We start from the raw sequence: 14369 nt of genomic DNA on the forward strand, positions 1-14369 counted from the left end.
TAACCAAGGTATCTATTTATCGCAACAAAAATATGCATTGGATATTATACATGAGGCAGCGCTACTTGGAGCGAAACCAATGGAATTTCCAATGGAGCAGCACCACGGATTAGAAGTTGATCAAGGAAAGCTCATTAAAAATCCTACATATTATCGACGTTTAGTTGGAAGATTGATTTATCTTAGTATTACACTGCCTGACATACAATTTGTTGTCCATATGTTAAGTCGCTTCATGCAACAACCACGTCTCCCACATCTTCATGCAGCTCTCAGGGTCGTTCGTTATCTCAAGCTCAATCCAGGCCAAGGGATTATGATGAGCAAACACAACAACATGCAATTAAGTGCGTTTTGTGACTCTGATTGGGCAGCATGTAAACAAACGCGACGTTCAGTCACTGGCTACTGTGTGTTCCTCGGTTCAATTCCTATTTCATGGAAGACTAAGAAACAACAAACAGTCTCTAGATCTTCTGCAGAAGCTGAATATAGGGCAATGGCGAACGTCGTATGTGAAGTAACTTGGTTAAGGAACTTGTTGGATGATTTTCAAGTAATTCATACCTCTCCTGTTACAGTCTATTGTGATAATCAAGCAGCCTTACATATTGCGGCAAATCCAGTCTTTCATGAGCGTACAAAACATATTGAACTGGATTGCCATGTTGTTCGCGAGAAACTCCTACAAGGCATGGTTCGGACATGTTATGTTAGAAGCAAAGACCAGCTTGCAGATTTATTTACTAAAACTCTAAGACGAGAAGCGTTTCAACATCTCATAAGCAAACTGGGCATCAAAAATCTTTACGCTCCAGTTTGAGGGGGAGTGTCAAGAGCTGGACACATGGCAGACCGTTGGCATGAGACACCCACACATGCCGTTGTCAAGAGCTGGACCATGGCTGACCATTGGCATGAGAGACACGACATACATAGAAATGCCATACATAGAAATTTTGTAATAAAAATCAATTCTTACCATTCTCAACCTAGACGTTAACAATCTAAACGTTAACATTAGAGACGTTGGGAATCATTGTATATATTCAGTCTTGCACTCTTTTGTAAAGTAATTCAAATTATTACAATCATTCAACGCCTTCCTCTATCGCCACTCTCCTTCTCTCACGGTGCTTGGCTTCTAACAGTCTAAAACCGCTCTTCCCAGCAGTTTAAAACCGAGAGAGAGAGAAGAGAGAAAAAGGTAAACGTGCTCATCTATTACCACTTCACCTGTAGAGAGCGACGATCATTGGTGAGGCTTTGAGAGGTTTTGTTTAGATGAGAAAAGGGGATTCTAGCAATGTTGTTAAGTTTAGATTAGAAGTCGTACCTGATGGACGAAGAGCGGCACCGCACCGGCTGAAACTGAAAGGGCTCAGGCGATGGGAGAGGTGATAACTGGTTGAGTTGTCGTCGTTGAGACAGCTGTCATGACCGGCTGAGCAGAGCTGCAGAAAAACAGGGCTACTGAAAGACCGATTTCTATGAGTTGCTGCCATCGGACATCTACAAAAACATTGCCGGTGAGAGAGCTGCCGCCACCGGACTGTTCGTCGGAGGGAGTCGCAGACGGCGGCGTTAGTGTCTTCACCAGATAGTTGGAGGGAGGGGCGGGACCCTCCGTCTGGCCTCTGCACCGCTGGTGTGAAGCAGCGCGGCCTTGGGCAATGTTGTAAGAAGCGCTCACGCAAAATCGAAGCGTTTTTTTAGGAAAACTGCCTTGAGGCAGGGCTTTGTCATTTGGTAGCACGCTCAGTGCTTGAGGGGTACGCTCCAGGGACGAAGTTTGTTTAATTTTTTTAATTAAAAACATTAAAAAATAAATAAAACTGGTCAAGCGAGATTCACATGTAGCCCCAAGAATCACATGTGAAATTGAAGATTTCAACCATCACGCTGGAGCTACGGCAGGTGGAGCCATCGCCCAATGTCAGGATTTTCATTGTCACCCAACATAGCAGCTATAAGTCTTTTTCTTTGAGTCTCTCTCTTTATGACTGTCACCGAACATAGCAGCTATAAGTCTTTTTCTTTGAGCTTCTTTCTCTCCATGACTGTCACCGAACATAGGTGGCCACCTTTCTCTCTCTGTCTATGTTGTCCATGGCCGGTGCTGCCCATGTCCACCCTTTCATTCTCAGGCCATGACTGGCCACCCTCTTTCATGCTTTGTGTGCGTGGTTGTGATCGGTCCTGTGGCTTAGAGTGTCACCGTGGGGCTTACATTGCTATGACTTTTGTTACTTTGTGTGTATAGCTAGTGTTGTGGCTTACGTGTTGTGGCAATGTGGCTTATAAATAGAACTTATTTTCTTCATGTGTGTCATCCTTGCACTCATATTACACGTTCATGCTACATATCATCTCAAAAAGACGTTTTAATTATTTTTATTTTACTATTGTCATCATTTGGAGTCTGGACGTGTACTCCATGGTTGGTGGTCCTCCTCTCATTGTTACCAAGTGGTGTGTTAGTTTATTATATGTTTTGAAATTTGTATTCTTACCTTATGACTTGGCATTTAATGTACCTTTACTTTATTATATTTTCTTTCAATTTTTTTTACTGGTCTTAATTCATCCTTTTTTTTTGTGCTTCAACAACTATGTTCAATCATTTACCAAATCAATTCAAGAGTATTTATTACATTTTGTTTTATATAAATAAATAAAGAAACAAGAAAAATTTACATTACTACAATTACATTTTTTATTATATATTTTTTTGTCGATGTTTTTTTCTTTTCTGTTTGGGTTATATTTTTTTTCTTTTTCTTTATTTCTATATTAAACATGTTCTCATTTTGGAAGAGTTGTCCGTCTTCTTCTCTTTTGTTTAGTATAGTTATCATATTAAAGAACATGGCAATGGCAATTGATGCATTGTGGTAGACAATCTGTCTATATTCTTATGTGTTTTTAATAGTTGTTTTGCGTTAAGTTTGTAATATGTTGTTATTTTTTAATAATTCAAATTTGTCGTATGGTCTTAATATGTGTTACATTATGTGTTGTTAATATTTGGGTATGCTTAGCCATTTGAGCTTTTGCATAATATAATTAAACTCATTGGATGTTTATTGAATTGTATTTGTAGTACATTGTTTAGGTTTGAGAAAAAATGCCACAGTCAGATCCGGCATGGGAACATTGTATTGAAGAAGATCCTGATGGCAAAGGAAAAAAGGGAAACTTGATGTGCAATTATTGTAAGGAAACTTATAAAGGTGGTGTTTGCAAAATGAAACAGCACTTGGCTAGAACAAAAAAAGATGCTAAAGCATGTGACAAAGTACCACAAAGTGTTATAGCGATTATTGTAAGGAAACTTATAAAGGTGGTGTTTGCAAAATGAAACAGCACTTAGCTAGAACAAAAAAAGATGCTAAATCATGTGACAAAGCACCACAAAGTGTTATAATTTTTTAATAATTATTTGTAGGTACAAAAAAGTGAAATACAAAAAAAAAAACAATCTTGAATTGCGTAGAGATGAATGTTTGGATGAAGGAACAATTAGTGGTGGCCTTACATCTACCAATGTTCATAAATTTGGAATTTCATGAGGTCCAATGGATCAATTTATAACTTCAAATATGTGACAACCAACAATCAACAATGCCTTCAAGAAAGAGGAAAGAAAGCAAGTATATTATGTCATACGTCAATTCTTTTTTGTGAATATTTTATTATTTAACTTATGTAACAGCCTATATTTTGAGAGAATGATTGAAGTTATGGGAAATTATGGTCGATGATTAAAGTCACTGACCTACAATAGTATACGGGCTTTGATCCTAAAAGAAGAAGTTGACAAAGTGCAAATGAAAGTAGAGGACTACAATAAGACATGGTTGAAGACTGGTTGTACCATAATGGCAGATGGTTATGCTGATAGTAAAAGTAGAAATTTGATTAAATTTCTTGTAAATAATCCTTTAGGCATAGTTTTTTTAAAATCTTATGATATTAGTAGTGTAAAAAAGACAGCAGATAATTTGGTAAAACTATTGTTCATAGAGATACTTAAAGAAGTTGGAGAGAAAAACGTAGTGCATGTAGTTACTGATAATACTGATAACTTGAAAGTTGCAGGTATGAAGTTAAAAGAAATTGATGGCTTTCAGCATACTTTTTGGACACCATGTGGAGCTCATTTCCTATATTTAATTCTTGAAGTCATTGCTATGATAAGTTTGCATAAGAAAATTATTGAAAAAGTGAAAGTTGTAAATAAATTTATATATGGACATACATGGGTATTAAATTTGATGAGAAAATATACAAATGGTAAAAAACTTCTATGACCTACTATTACACATTTTGCTATTTCGTATCTTACTTTGTAGAGTATTCGTATAAACAAAATAGTATTGAAGAACATGTTTCTGTCTTCAAAATTTCAAGGCAGTGATTATTATACTAAAAATATCAAAGGTAAAGAGCTAATGTGAATTGTTATTCAAGATGAAAGTTTTTGGAAGACAATATCATATATTATTAAAATTACATTACCTTTAGTGAAGAAATTGGGATTTGTTGATTCAGATGAAAAGCTGGGATTTTTGTATAATAATATGAAAAGGGAAAAAGAAGAAATAGCATACCATGTAGATAATGATCGGAAAAGGTACATAAAAATTTGGCAAATTGATAATATATGGGATAATCAAATGCAACATCGTTTACATGTTGCAAGGTATCATTTGAACTCACATTTTCATTATAACGATGATGTCATCAAAGATAGAAAAATAAAGGCTGGGCTAATGAAATGCTTAGAAACTATGGTGCCTACTGTATAAGAAATATGTGATATTTTAGTTCAACTTGGTTCATATGAGAATGAAGTTGGTGAGTTCGGCAGATCATTAGCAATTAAAACAAAAAAAGAAAAAACATCTTAGTACAATGTTTTTTATTCTTTTGATTTATATTATGAACTTATGAGTGGATCAAATGAAGTTCTCTAAACTACTTTTCTTTTTTATTTTTGTTAGTTGCTTGGTGGAATACGTGTGGTGAAGATGCAAAAGAATGAACTATGAGATTCTCAATCTTACATGCAGTGCATCAGGTTGTGAGCATAATTGGAATTCATTCTCTTTGGTAAACAAATGAAACTTTCAAATCATTTATTGTGCTATCATTCAAATGTTTCTTTTATAATTGTTAAATGTTTACTTATGCAATTACATGATAGGTACATACAAAAAGAAGAAGTCGCCTTGAGCAAAAAAACTTAATTCTTTGGTTTTGATCATATATAATATGAAGCTAAATGAAAGAGAAATGAGAAAGAAAAGTACTCAAGATCCATTATGTGTTGATACTATTGATTCAGATGATGAATTGGTTGTTAAACATGAACATTCTGTTTTACCACTTTCATTAGATGATTCTTGGTTGCACTGGTCATTTGAGATTAAAGACATTAATATCCACCCTTTCGAAGATATATCAAGGTCTATAAAAAAATGTGAAAGTGTTTCATCTTAAAAAAAAAAGTGTTGACAAAGGTAATGCTATATGTTTGTAATTTTTGAAATAAAGGTAAAGAACATTGTCTGTTTTTTTTTAGTAATTGTTATATTTTGTTATGTATTATTGTTTTTATATCAAGGTAAATGAATAATAAAAGATTTAAAACATGAGAGTTTTGATGATGAAGCAATTGAAGAGAAAGATGAACCTATTCAATATATGGATGGTTCAAATGAAGATGGACTGTCATCCATTAAAAAAGATGACAATGATGAAGATACAATTGACCAATTGCCTATAAAAGTCATTTGAACTTTGTTAAATATCACTTGATAATTTCACAAATTAGTTACTTTTTATAATTTTTTTGTACATATACATATTTCAATATGCTTATATTATTGATCACTAATACTTGTTATTTACTTATTTTCTTAATTGATATTATCATCTGAATCTTGGTTTTCTTAGTTTTAGTTATTCGTTTTTCAATGATAGCTTTATACATTTAACTATTTAGGACAGGTCGTTCTATGCGCCAATTATGTAAGCACTCTTTGTACTATATATGTTATGACATTGTATTTGTTTGGACTACAAATTATTGTAGTTTGCATATGTTGTGTATTGTTCTTTATTGATATGCTTAGTATTGTAGTCATTTTTTTCAGTTTTGTTGTTATTTTTATAAATATTATATAATTCACAAATTTATCCATGAAGCTTACGCCTCAATTAACGACTCACCTTGCCTCGCCTCTCCTTATTGCCTTTTACAACATTGTTGTCACGTTTTGATCAATCCTAACTCTTTAAAACGTTGACTTTAAAACCAAATTAATGTTTTAAACATTAATTCAAAAAGGGATTAAAGATAAGGCCAGATGTGTGGGCATTAGGCACTTCATGTGCATTCGACTGATGCGCATGGCATGCTCCTCACACCAACTTTTTGATCCGTTTGAAGGTCTGATGCTTGCCGAGGCATGCATATCACGCCTCAATGCACATGCATTTAACAACATTGATTTCATGTTTAACCAGAAACTTTGAAACAGTTGTAAGAAATTACCATAATAATTTGAAATATCAATCTAAGCAGAAGATGTGGTTGAAAAGTAAAGAATATATACATGGTGTTTACTTATAGTATAAATTATAAAAGCATCACAAGCTTCGATTGTGCAGGATGAGGAGTAAGTGACATGGGTACTTAATTAGGTAAGGTCCCTATACGTAGGTTGGGGCGACAAGGCAAAACGTGTAGGATCACATCTGCGTATTTTTTTGAGTGAAACTAATCCAAACACCTTAAGCACCTTATGTTTATGGGATTTAGTTTTTTTTTTTTTTACTCAGAGTTTGTTGTGTTTTGGCAAGTTATTGGTCATTAACATGTACTATTTTTATTTATATTACTTATTTACATTAAATATTACTTTAATTTTGACTTTTTGTGGGATTTTGCATACACATCAATGGCGGAGGTATATATGGACTTGTGTATGCAAAACATAAATTTGAATATGTCTATATTAATACATCATAATTATTTATATGTGGACTGCCCCTTAAAAAGATTTTGGCGAATAAATGACGCCTCTCAACCAACATGCATATACACACGCGGAGGAGACGTTATATATATATTTATATATGTACATACACCATCCATTCCCCTCACTCCTCCCGCTCGCCCACCTCCCATACCCTCAGCGCTCCCGCCTGAAGGACAGCCCTCAACGACCTTCCTGCCTTAAGAACAGCCCTCAACGATGGCTCCGACCAGCCCTCCTACTCGAAGAGCTGCCCTCAACGACAGCCTCAACCAGCCCTCCCAACTACTCACCTCCTGCCTCCTTAGTGACGTCTACCAAGCTAGACAGGCGACCAGCTCTGACCTGCCTTCCCGCCTGCTCACCTCCCGCTTGAAGGTATGCTACCCCTTCATTTTCTCTCTCGCTCTCTGGTAGGGTCGGTCTAAAAGCAACCGAACCTACTCCCAAGATCTATGGAGGGAGGCGCACCACTCGAAGTGAGGTTAAGATTTACAATTTCAAATCCCTGCCGGACAGTCCCCCGACTTAATATTCCCTTGGGTCAAGATGAACAAGTGAGGTTAAACCCGCCCAAGTCTTAACCTACTACAGAAATCTAAAAAGATGTGAGGCTTATTACAAACATAAGTGATACAAGAAATCACTCCTCACTCACTCAAACCATTTATTCAAGCAAACCATCCTTTCAAACCATGCCTAGGCGAAACAAACCATGCTCCAAACCCTTAGGTAGGCCAAGTAACCCCGAGTTGTGTCCTAGGCCAAGAGGGCTTTGGAGGAACTCAGCTGGTTACACGCTAATGTGGCTGGTGTGCAAGCAATAACACCCTTAGCCCGTGTCTATAGGATGACACGAATCTCACCTCTCGGGGCCACGCCCGAGGACTCCACTTGCTATCACCAAGGATGAAAACCGCAGCCTTAGCTGCCCCCTTGGTATTCACGATCCGCCATGAATGTCCAGCTCCTTGCTTCCGTACACCTTGCTAAGTCAGTCAAGTGACAAAGAATCACTATTCGATCAAGTATAACAAGCAAGAGTGTTAAGGTAGATGCATTCACCAAAACCCTAATCGACCCCAAGTTGCAAGAGAGAGTTGGGGGAAGCAATCGCCAATATCGCTTGGCAGACGCGGTTCCTTCAATGTAGGTCCGGTGGTAAGTTTGGCTGGTTCGAGCCTTCTAGGTCCAAGCAGTAGGTGGGTCCACCTTCTGAGTTCTCCTCCTTCCAATTTGGACTCCTCCCAAAGATGGTGCAGGGATCACCTCCAATGATTGTGGTAGAATCTTCCAAGATCGGACTGATGATCGAGGACTTGCCCAAATGATGTTGATTGCTCGTTACAAGGGATCCCTTCCTATTTTGGTGCACGAGATCCTTCCTTCCAATCTTGGTGCGAGCTCAGATTCCTTCAATCTCCACGTGGAAGATCTCTCTTGATTGTTGGTGATTCATCTCCCGAGATTAGGCGAGATTCTTACCTTTAGTGGATTGCGTCTAGGTATAATGCACCTAATCTTCCGAGATAATCTCCTTCCTATTTCATTGGAGGGAAATTAGGAAGGGTATCTCGCCAAAGTGGGGATGAGCTGGCCTCACCCCACGTGTCTTCGCCTCCAGCTGCCCCGTCACCTCTTCTCTTATTGATGGAGTCCAGATACGATGTATCTGGAAGCGTAGAAGATTTCCCTTCTAAGATTGTCGCTAAAGATCAGGAAGGTAGGACGCGCCAAAAGCTTCCTTTTTGGGAACGATTGGACACTTGTCACGCCTCCCTTGTGCCTTGCGGCGCCTTCCACAAATGTCACCCTAACTGGTGGCTCCTTCCTCCCTGCGTTGACACCTGGCCTCTCAAGATCAACTGCGGATCTCACTTGCCCAAAAATGTAGCCAAAGGATTTGGAAAGGAGACGTCGCCCAAATGCTACCTTTTTGGCACACTTATGCGTTAGGGCGGCCTTTTCATCTCCAGACGAATTTACCCATGCTAAACAAGAATTAATTCAAGTAAAATCAAGATATAGCAAGGGCAGACTTGGAACTGAGTACCCAGTGGTCGGTTCAGGCCGGAAGTTACCGGATCTGACCGGAAAGATGACCGGAATTCTGATTTACTCCATGAAATCTGGCAAACAGTCTTACAGGCGCCCAGAACTTGCAGTCGCTGATTCAATGGCCAATGAAGTCCAAATACGTTGATTTTTGGATATGTTGTAGAACTTTTAATTACAAATCCAACGATATATGGCTCGCCTGAAAACTCTACCGGAATCGCCGGAAACAGCCTCTTCAAATGGCGGTTCTGCGGCGGACTGCGCCTGAGCGGCGGCGGCAGAAACAGCGAACTTCTGCGGCAGATTTGCCTGGCACGCCCTGGTCCGATCACGCTGAAATTTAAGTATGTTGTAGTTGAGGCGAGATCTTTCCAACAAGTTATCAATTGCTGTAAAACTCCCAGTGGATCTCCAGATATAGCTATTTTATCAGGGATGATTTCTGGCGCTCCCTTCAAAAATCCGAGAATCGCCTTCTCCGACACCGTCGTCCTTCTCCTAAGATTTGAGTGTCTTACCGATCTCTATTGACCGCTAAATCTGTATGTTGTAGAGGACGTCGAGATCTTTCCAACGGTATATTGTACGCCCTCTAACTCACAACGGATAGTGAGATATGGTCCTGTGATCAGAAGCTTCTGCTGTTGCCTCCTTCAGAAAACCGAGAGGCTCCGCCTTTGCGCGTTTCCTCTTTTGGATTCCGCGACTTGCCTTCTTTTCTTCTCTTCTCCTCCTTCCTCGTCCCACAACCTTTCCTCAATAGATCATATCTTCAAATGGGGGATGTAGAAAGCCTTATCTAGCCAGGATTTACTAGAGAAGAATCAGAATTTAGGCTGCTTGTCTAGGGACCAGCTGGATGATTCCTTTCCTTCTCGTGATGCCTCCAAGACTAAATCTTCCTCTCCACTCGATGCCGCTGGTCCCAATCCAGTTAGACGAGATGTTACTCTCGAATGCAAGATTTGAACCTTTGTTGATGTCGTGGGTAGGGCGAAACCGAGAACTCCTCCACTAAGTACTTAGGAAGGTGGAATACTTAGCTTTAGGATGAAGGTCTCGCCGGATGTCGTTGATGAAGAACCGGCGGGCAGAACCACGGCACGTCGTCTTCTTCACCTCCCTCTGGAGCAGCTGCCTCAAGATCCCTTCGTGATCAAGGAAAATACACAGCCGACCACCCAAGGACTCCTTGGTTCGGGTTCGATGTTCATCTTCTTCTTTAATGGCTACCGGCAGCCATTAATGGATGGAAGACCTCCAGTAATCTCACGGCTTGGTGAGTATTACTGTGTAGTGCTTCAATGGAAGCCACGCCCTAAGGACCAAGGAACTCCACGAGGGAGAAATAGAGAGCTTCTCTCACTTCATTCAAAATCAATGCATAATGAACATCGTCTCGGTTTCGTGCCTTTATAGACATAGGCCGAACCGGTTCCTAACTTGTCTCGGTATGAGACTTACAAAAACCGACTCAAATAAAAGAGAAACGGTACATGAATTAAATGACTTAAACAAAATAATAAAATAATAAAATAGTCTTGGGTGCTCCTCCCGGATCCCAAATGAAGTCTTCAATCTCATGTTCTTGGATCTTGGACCCGTCTTTCATCTCATGCGTGTGGATCCTTCTTGGATCTCGGATCCCCTTATGGCCGTCCTTCCAATCTTCTTATTGTATCTTGCTAGATCCGGATCCACTTGTCTCCTCACGCTGGTCCATGTTTGCACTATGTGGTCCATCGCTCCTCTTCATGCCGAGCCCACCTTCTTGTAGGCTAAGGTCGCCTAGGTCTTCATCCTCTAGGCCAAGCATGCCCAGGTCTTTCGTACCTAGACATGATGGGTCTAGGTCTCCTAGGTCAAGGTAACCTAGGTCTTCTTCGAACCTCGCGTTCTTAACCTCACAAGGGTTTGCAACGCGTCTTCCACTCCGCTTCAAGTCGAACCATGCTCGAGAGTTAACCTCACAAGAGAAAACACCGCCTTCACGTGAGAATGCCTTAGACGCTTTTGGGAGTTTAGCCTCCCTACGTTTTTCATCAACTCCGCTAGAAAATGCCTTAGCCGTAAACGCTAGAGAGAAACTACGAAAGTTAACCTCTCTAGAGTTTTTACGCTTGCTAGAAGTCGCTCCCGCTTGTTCTTCGCAAAACTCATAAACACAAAGGTTAGCCTCACAACAAATCTGAGCGCCTTCGGCGGAAGTGCCAATGTGTGAAGTACGGGCTCTAAGTAGGCTCGTATCACTCTCCAATTTTGGTTAGGATGGGGGCTGCAAACTCGCAGCCCCTTTCGTTACGATTTTGGGCAGCACCCCTTTGCTTTTTCCATTTGAAAATGGCCTGTACAGCAGCCCCATTGGATCATGCCGGTCTGCCCCATTGGCAGACGGACATATCCCTATGCGTTTTTTTTTTTTTCCCCCAAGGATGCCTCTCACTAAGAGGCAGCCCCCTTCTTTTCTCCAATGCACACCAAATCTTTGGCAGTATGCATGAAACTCATAGCATGGATGTGATTTTGGGCAACTTCGATTGTTTGTTCTTTGTGTTTATGGATGTGATTTTTTACACAAAAGAAAATTTGTGTTTATTTAGTAGTTCCCTTCATCGTTCACAATGACAAAGGTGGTTTCTCTCATCCGAATTCTCTGACCGGGGAACTATCTGATTACCGTATTCATTTAGGTTCTAATTTTAAATTTTCTTTGAACAATCAGAGTACAACTCATAGCATGCATGAAACTCCTTTCATAGCATGTGTGTGAACTTGTATGCATGAAACTCCATTCATCCTTGAGTGTGAACTTCATTAAATCATATGAATATGCTTAAATGTTAATATCAATGATCTTTTCTAGAATCTTAAATCGTCCTCTAGAAACCGATATGTTAATTATCCACAGTTATCAAAGTGGAGTTCGATGAGTTTATGTTGGATTTGTCTGTATTACGGCAGAGTTACTGGTATGTTGGAGTCACCTGAATTTGGAGGTGATCTTTCTGTTCATAGAGCTTGAAAAACTACGGAAATATGGAGGTCCAGGTCCACCATATGTGGTGCCTGAGAAAAAAACATCAATCAAGGGAACGCTGCCATGGTCAGATGTCAACGGGTCCGATTCTAATAAGATAGCCATCCGAATTGCTTTAAAAAAAATGGATATAGAAAGAAATTTAACCTTCGCTTAAGAAATTTGGATTTGGTTTTAAACAAATATTAAACATCTTAACAAGTATATGTGAATATGAACTATAACCTGATATGATATATGAATCGGAACCAGCTTATATTCATGAGTTGGTGTGACTTTTTATGTTTTGAAATTGCAACCACTATAATGATAGGATGTTTTGGGCAAAAGGTCTATGCAAAGGCACCAACTTAACATCATGATTTGACAAGAATATAAACTTTATATGAAGAAAAGTTCGACTAGTTGCTAATGACTTTTATGGAGTTATGAATAATAGTGGTCATATAATTGCCACATACACTATTTGACTTAAAATATTTATAACTACACCCTACAAAATAATTTTAATTAATTAATATTATTGTTCAATTGAGATTTTTATATAATCAAGCAAACTATTATAGTTAAGACATCAAATAAGCAGGATATCTTAAATAATGTTTTATTTAACTGTAAATAATAAAGAAATTTTCAATTAAGAAATTTCAACAAAATTGGCATTTTTAGAAATATGAAATTTAAAATCAAATAAATGTATTTAATATGAAAAATTGCAAAACTCTTAAAAAAGGTTTTGTTTATCAATTTATCAATTACTTATTTAATCAATTATTTTGTATAATCATACAACTTATCTAAAAGTCTTACTGATTTGATATATAACACATAAGCCACCAATTTAAAAACAAAAACTTTTAAATAATAAGAAAAAAATATTGATTGAATATTTGAATCATCAAATCAATTCAATAACTCAGAGTGTGAAATGTGCAAATGGATCAATTTATAAGTTATTTTATTTATGTAATCAAGCAAACTAATATACTAAAAGAACTAACCCAAAGAACTAGTGATGATGTGGAGCTAACGAAGGTTTGACATCAGTGAACATCTGTTATACATATGTAAAGCAAATTATTTTAATTAACTGAAGGAAATGAGAAAATTTTCTTAAATAATGTACTTTTTAAATGAGAACTAATATGGGTCACCTGATTTAATAATTATCAATAAATGATCATCAAAAAAAAAGTTGTCCACTAAATTAAAATTTGTAATTATTGAAAAATATAAAAATCATAGTTCAATATGCACAATTAATATAGAAAAAATATGAAAGTCATATGAATAATTTATTTATTCAACAATCTACTTTAATAATTAATCAAACATATCATTTTTGTATAGACATGCAACCCCATAAAAATTTTATTTAGTTGATAAACTAGCTGTTTTAGATAAATATTTAGAAAAAAGAGAATTGATTAAAGGAAGTATTTGAAATAACTTAAATTTTCTAAATTAAGAATTAAACCCAAGTTTTATTAAACTATTTTATGTAATTACAACTATTTAGTTAAACTATCTTATGCAATCAATAAATGCATCAACAGCTGTTCTTTGCAGTAGCTTAGACACCATGAAAAGGAGTCCGACTCAAATTTGCTCAAAAAAACTCAAGTCGTTGCTAAACAAATCAAGCTCAAGTTTAACTTATACTTGAAACGTTAAATGAGTCAAGTTTGAGTTACAAAAACTCGACTCAAGCTTGGTTTGACTTGTAATTAAACCAATGTTGTCAAAATCATTTTTTAAGACTGCACTTGGGCCGGTGCCTAGATTGACATTTGATTGAGTCTCATTTCAATTATTTTAATTTATTGAGTCTGATTTCAATTATTTTAATTTTTTGTGCTAAATTTGAAATGGGCCCAAGCACACTTAATTGAAATCGTTTGCGAATTCGGAATGATTAAATTTTAACTAAAAACGAAAAATATTAAGAAATCAAACATTTATTTAAAAAAATTTAAATGATTTAAAAGCTTTATCATATTGAAAGAAAAATGATAAAGAAGCTTCCCGCTCATTCTCCTGTGGTTGTAAAAACGTTTTTTTTATTGATGGTTTCATGTACGATAGTAGAGATTATTGGCTCTTTTTTTGTCTCGCTTCTTTGTCAAAACACTTCTTCTCTAACACCACCCAACTGAAGTTGGAGGGAGAAAAATTAGACGACTACTAAAAGAGGGACTGTTGAAAAAGAAGAAAGAGAGACTGGTGAA

This window comes from Nymphaea colorata, chromosome 10 (assembly GCF_008831285.2).
Source record: "Nymphaea colorata isolate Beijing-Zhang1983 chromosome 10, ASM883128v2, whole genome shotgun sequence".
In the NCBI taxonomy this organism is placed as follows: Eukaryota; Viridiplantae; Streptophyta; class Magnoliopsida; order Nymphaeales; family Nymphaeaceae; genus Nymphaea; species Nymphaea colorata.